A 6,150-nucleotide genomic window follows, 5' to 3' on the forward strand; every position below is an offset into this window, starting at 1 on the left:
TTTTTTTTTTTTTTTTTTTGAGATGGAGTTTTGCTCTTGTCACCCAAGCTGGAGTGCAGTGGTGCAATCTCGGCTCACTGCAACCTCCACTTGCCGGATTCAAGTGATTCTCCTGCCTCAGCCTCCTGAGTAGCTGAGATTACAGGTGGCTGCCACCATGCCCAGCTAATTTTTGTGTTTTTAGTTTCACCACGTTGGCCAGGCTGGTCTCAAACTCCTGACCTCAGGTGTTCAACCCGCCTCAGCCTCCCAAAGTGCTGGGATTACAAACGTGAGCCCCCATGCCCAGTAGATTAAAAAATTTAAAAAGTAAATGGATCAAAGGGAAGATGAGTTGGCAGCTCCTACTGCTAACTACTACTACCATCCAGGTGGGAATTAGCAAGGTCCTGAAGTCAGCTGTGGCAATGGGAGTCAAGGTAGAGACGGTATCATTTGTTGTCCGTACCTGTACTCTTGTGAGTGAAAGGGGGCACTGTTCATCATTATGCTGGGACAGTAGGCATAAATCAAGACTGTCCTGGAAAATAGGGACACATCGTTACCCTAAATCGAGGCGAAGAGATGGACAAGAGATCTTAAAGAAGTGGAAGATACAGGTCTTGTAAAGAAACTGACTGGAGGGAAGTCAAGAGAAACCCCAAAATTTCTCTTGTGGGAGACTGGGGGCCAGTCTCTGCCATAGCCAGTTTGTGTTGGGGGAAGAGGCTGAGCTTGATTTTGGACTCATTCTTTGTAGATCAAGCCTGCCCTTTATGGACAGTTCTGGAGAGGAAGGGGGGCTCCCTAGTGATCATAGCATATTGTATTGGAGACACTGCAGGGCATTTGGCTGAGAGTAAGCCCTTGATGTAAAGTCCCTCAGTGATAACATCTCACTGTGTAATAAAGGACAGAAACTGATTTCTTATCAGTATTCTGCATCTCATCTCTGAAAAGAGGTACTGCCATGCAGGAAAATAGCTAATGATATAATTGAAAAGGCATTAATAGCCTATAAAATTCAATATTGGAGACACAGAACTTGAAGGACTCTCTAGAGGTCATTTAAAGCCAGGCGACTCTGGATCCATAAGCCCTGACCCTGAGTCATTGGGGGCACAGAAATAGTTGAAGAACCCTCAGAAATTATCAAGGACGATTTTTGTGCGATCAGTCTTGTATTCGTCTCTATTATTTAACTGCCTTTCACATCAGGAAGATTTGAGGTCACTGAATAATAGCCAACTTCCAAATATACACAGTTGCAAAGAAAATTTAGATTTTAAACTATGATCCTGACTATACTGCATATATCATGAGAGGCTTTTAAACCTCTAAAAGCCTCATTTCCTGTCTTAAAATTCATTATCTTAACACTTTAACTTTGCATTAACACAGAATTTAAAGTTACATTTCCCAGTAAAATAAATTAGAAAGCATTTCTTTTTGTGACAACAAGTAGAGAGAAATGTCTTTTGGTTATTCCATAATTAGGCTTCATCCTTCTTTTGTTATGGGGGAAATGATATAATCATTTGGTGGCAAATGATGCAGTGCCCTGTATTAATCTCCCAGTGGCCCGATTTCATAATTCACCTTGGCAAAGGAGACAAATAAAAAATAAAACTGTCTCCTTATCATCGTAAGAAGCTTGGGAGAAAGTCAAATCAGGAGAAATAAAATATTTCCAGTGGCTCCGTCACAAACTTTACTATGAATAAAACTTTGTGCCCAGGAAGGAGTTTCTTGAGTGTTTTTGAATGTTTGGAAGATATTTATCCTGAAAGCATTGATTCCTTTTCTTCTGAACAGATGATCAGCTAGGATGTTAAGATGTTAACAACATTTCTTTCATGGATGCTAGTTTTTTAAAATTTTGTTTTAGCTTGTTAAGGTGTTTGAATAACAACATACCTTTCACTGATGCTGAGGATTCACCTTTTTAAGAAAGAGTCACCGATCACACGAATGACATGGATGTTGCTTTATCTGCCTCTGCAGTGCAGCTACCTGGCTGGTGTGTCAGCCTCTTAGGTGAATAACAAGCGAATTTCAATATTGTCAGAGTCTATAGCTGTCAAGCTTCAGATCCAACTTCCTTAATGCTAAGCCACTTCCCTCTGTAGTGTCTTCTCATAGCATCATTACTTATTAATAATGCTTGCTTTAAAAGAGAAATGTGGATGTGTCAGAATAAAGGAAATCCTGGGAAACTTCAAGTCACTCTTCTTTTTGATTCTTGTTCAGTGACATTCTCTCAGGTCATTTTAGTATATTCCCATGCCTTATTGAGAAGCAGGATTTTTAGGTTTTCCTTAAGGTTCGAAGGTTAAATATTTGTCTTTCTGTTACATAAAATTGGTGCTGGAGGCCCATGTGACACAGTAGAGATGGTGATTGGCCTGAAGGTCAAGGTCTTCAGGAGCAGGGCAGGTTCCCTGTGGCTTTTTTACAGCCAGGCAAGTGATTTGGGAATGAGATACGCAAGACAGAGGAGAGAAGATACAACTTCAAGGGGAAGGAATGCGTATCTTTGGCCTGCAGTAAAATCTCTAACGTTCTGTGGGTGGTTCCTGGTTTCAGGAATGCAATGGGGCAGGTTAGTGCATAGCTGAGGAGTGTTAGTGCACAGCATGAGGGGGCTTGCATGGCCTCAAAGCGTCAGAAGTTGACCAAACGGAAGGTCCTGTTATCCTGGTAGGTCTTCAGTGGGAGGTTTAGGAGGGGCTATGTGGTGGCAATGACACCTGTGTAGGAAAACCTCTTATCTCTTTAGCCATTAAAATGAAGAGATGGACATCCAGAAGGCAGGAAAATTGTTTTAGTGCAAAGAAGCAACACTTTACAGCTTTATGTGCCTCTCAGAACTCATCTTGCTAAATCTTTTTGGGTCACATTCTTAATGTAATTCTATACCAGTTGTGTTTGCAGGAAGAGGATAATTAGGGACTGAATAAAAACTATTCTAGGTATAAGGCTGGGTGCGGTGGCTCATACCTGTAATCCCAGCACTTTGGGAGGTCGAGGCAGGTGGATCACCTGAGGTCAGGAATTCAAGACCAGTTTGGCCAATATGGTGAAACCCCGTCTCTACTAAAAATACAAAAATTAGCCAGGCATGGTGGCACGTGCCTGTAGTCCCAGCTACTAGGGAGGCTGAGGCAGGAGAATTGCTTGAACCCTGGAGGCAGAGGTTGCAGTGAATTGAGATCATGCCACTCCACTCCAGCCTGGCTGACAAAGCGAGATTTCGTCTCAAAACAAAACAAAACACACAAAAAGGTATTCCCAGGTATAAATGTACCAAACCAATTGGAACATACATAATTCTTAATCTGGGTCTCTTGCAGCAGCTCTGGCCAATTGAGGGTTTATACTCAGGTAAATATCATTGACCTATCGCCCCTGTTTAATGAGAAGAATGCCAGCCTTATAATTCTTCATAAAGCCCTTACCAACATGCCTTCTGTGTGCCTCACTCAACCCCTCCTCTTTGACCTCCCGATGTGCAAGGTTGAATGACTTTCTGTCTCCCAGAAAAGTCGTCCTCTTTAGATGTCTCACATGTGATTTCTTCTTTCTGGAATTCCCTGGAAAGACTGAGCCTTTACCTCATCCCAAGCCTGTGTTTTCTCTGCCTACTTCTCTTGTGGGAGTTGTCTTGCTTTTGAGTCCCAGCCAAGTCTAGAATGCCGTCTGATGCCACTCCTCTCTGCGTAGATGTCTGCATAGTGTCTGCCCAGGAAGTGCAGCTCTCTCTCTCTCTGAGCTGGTCTGGATTTGATTGCTGTCTTGGACTGCTTTCACTTGTCCCTGTTGTATTCTCCACAAACATGTCTACATACCAGGCTGAGCTCTCTCTCCCACCGCTGTAGCTGGCTCGGCCCACAGAGCTTCCTTCCTCCCAGTGAACCCCTCACATCCTGGCTTCAGACCTTTCCCAGTTTATCTAGCCACGCTCTGCCTTTGCCAAGCCCTTTCTCTTTCCCTGAGGGCTTTTAGGGTAGGAGGAAAAATAAACTCTATGACTGGATTCATTTGGAATTTGGCAGAGACCTGTTCTCTTCTTTTGGGGCCTATTTAAAAAGCATCCAGCACCCATGGGAAGCAAAAACTCTTCCCAAAGGACTAAGGCAATCTTTTCTGACCTCCAGAGCACCCTTCCTCATCCTCCAGGTCTCAGAGAAGACATTGGTATCCGCTGGAAGAGTTTCTTCCAATTCTCAGGTCTCACAGAGGTCCCCCGCGCTCCCCACTCAGTGCATTCTCCACCTTAGCTTTACTGCTCTGCATATAACCACCAGATCTCAAGGACAATGACTAGCTTTAGAAACTGATTTGCCGGCCGTGTGTGGTGGCGCATGCCTGTAATCATAGCACTTTGGGAGGCTGAGGTGGGTGGATTGCCTGAGCTCAGGAGTTCCGGACCAGCCTAGGGAACACATGAAACCCTGTCTCTACTAAAAATACAAAAATTACCCAGGCATGGTGGTGCATTCCTGTAATTTCAGCTCCTCAGGAGGCTGAGGCAGGGAATTGCTTGAACCCAGGAGGTGGAGGTTGCAGTGAGCCAAGATCATGCCACTGAACTCCAGCCTGGGTGACAGAGCAAGACTCTGTCTAAAAAAAAAAAAAAAAAAAAAAAAAATTAGCCGGGCGTGACAGTGTGTTCCTGTATTCCTAACTGCTCAGGAGGCTGAGACAGGAAAGTCGCTTGAACCAGGGAGGCGGAGGTTGCAGTGAGCGCAGATCGCACTGTTGCACTCCAGCCTGGGCGACAGAGATTCCATCTCAAAACAACAACAAACTGATTTGCCATTGCTGCATCTCCAGCACTCAGCTCAGTAGGTGCCTGCATGCATGAATGAATGAATGAATGATTCCTTTGCACATCTTCCACTGATTAGCTCTCTGTTGCCTAAGACATCTCAGTTACCATACATTCTTGAAATTTTTTTTTTAGTTCCTTTCTTCTCGTATTCCAGTTTCCAGCACTTACTAGCTATATGACCTTGGGTAAGTGACTTAATTGCTTTGTGCCTCAGTTTTCTCATCTGTAATGTGGAGTAATAGTATACCCACCTCATAAGGTTGTGGGGAGATTGAATGGAGCAGTGCTTGGTACATAATAAACTCTCAATAAATATGATGACTGAATTATTTCCCGTGCTTTCCTTTATGTTTTCACAGGATTATTAACCAATGATTTTGTTAAAATTGACTAATAGAATAAAATAATTAATCACTGCAACTTCTCTTGTTCTCTTGCTAAGTTGAGGGTTATTATATAAATAGTTTTGTTTTCCTTTCCCTTTGCTCTCCATTTGATCCTTCCCATATTTTCGGAGGGACTCAGGTTTTTGGGTGGGGAGGGGGTGAGTAGTTCTGTTGGTATTTCCTAGGCTGAATTACTTTGCAGGTCACAGTTGGAATCTTAGAGATACCTAATGTCAGACTTAAGTTTGACAATCTTTCAATAATTTTATAAGGTCAGAACAAATTTTTTAAAAAGCAACCCTATGTGAACACTGATAAAGTTAACATGATGACTGAGACAAAATGGTGTCAACTTAAATAACAACTAGAGAGATGCTCTCTAAAAGAAAATAATATTTATTTGGGAATAGGCATTGCAACAGGAATGTACGTATTCAGGACGGTAAAAGATGACCATGGCTTTTAAAGAAAAAAGAGAGGATTGCATAGTTGTTTTGAGATAATTATACTGGGTTATAAGGATCAATAACAAGGGTGGCGCCAGTTGGTTGGACAAATCTGCTGGGCAGATGTCCTTGCAGAAGTTTTGTTTTTATGTAAGACTGTGATGGTCTTTGTGCAGGGTTGTGGTTTTTCCAGAATCTTTTGTGATAGTTGTTATCAGGCTTTTGTGTGTGATAACCTTTTCATGGCCTTCTCTGGCATCTTTTGTTGGGGTTTTTAACACAAGTTACTCCATTTTGATTCCAACAACTTTCGCAATGGAAACTTGTATGTGCAGGGCTGGTCTTTCCAGCCCAGCTTGCAAAGACTTTCAAGCTGGACCTCTGTGCATCCGCTAATGGGGAGTCTGTGGGAGGATCGTACCTCTTGAGAAGGGCAGCCTCCTGCGTGCCCATGGGGTCCTTCGTGAAGAGTTTCGTGGTTGCTGTTTCAGGACTTACTGAGATT

The sequence above is a fragment of the Sapajus apella genome, unplaced genomic scaffold, assembly GCF_009761245.1.
Source record: "Sapajus apella isolate SASKATOON/1434 unplaced genomic scaffold, GSC_monkey_1.0 scaffold5, whole genome shotgun sequence".
NCBI classification, from domain to species: Eukaryota; Metazoa; Chordata; class Mammalia; order Primates; family Cebidae; genus Sapajus; species Sapajus apella.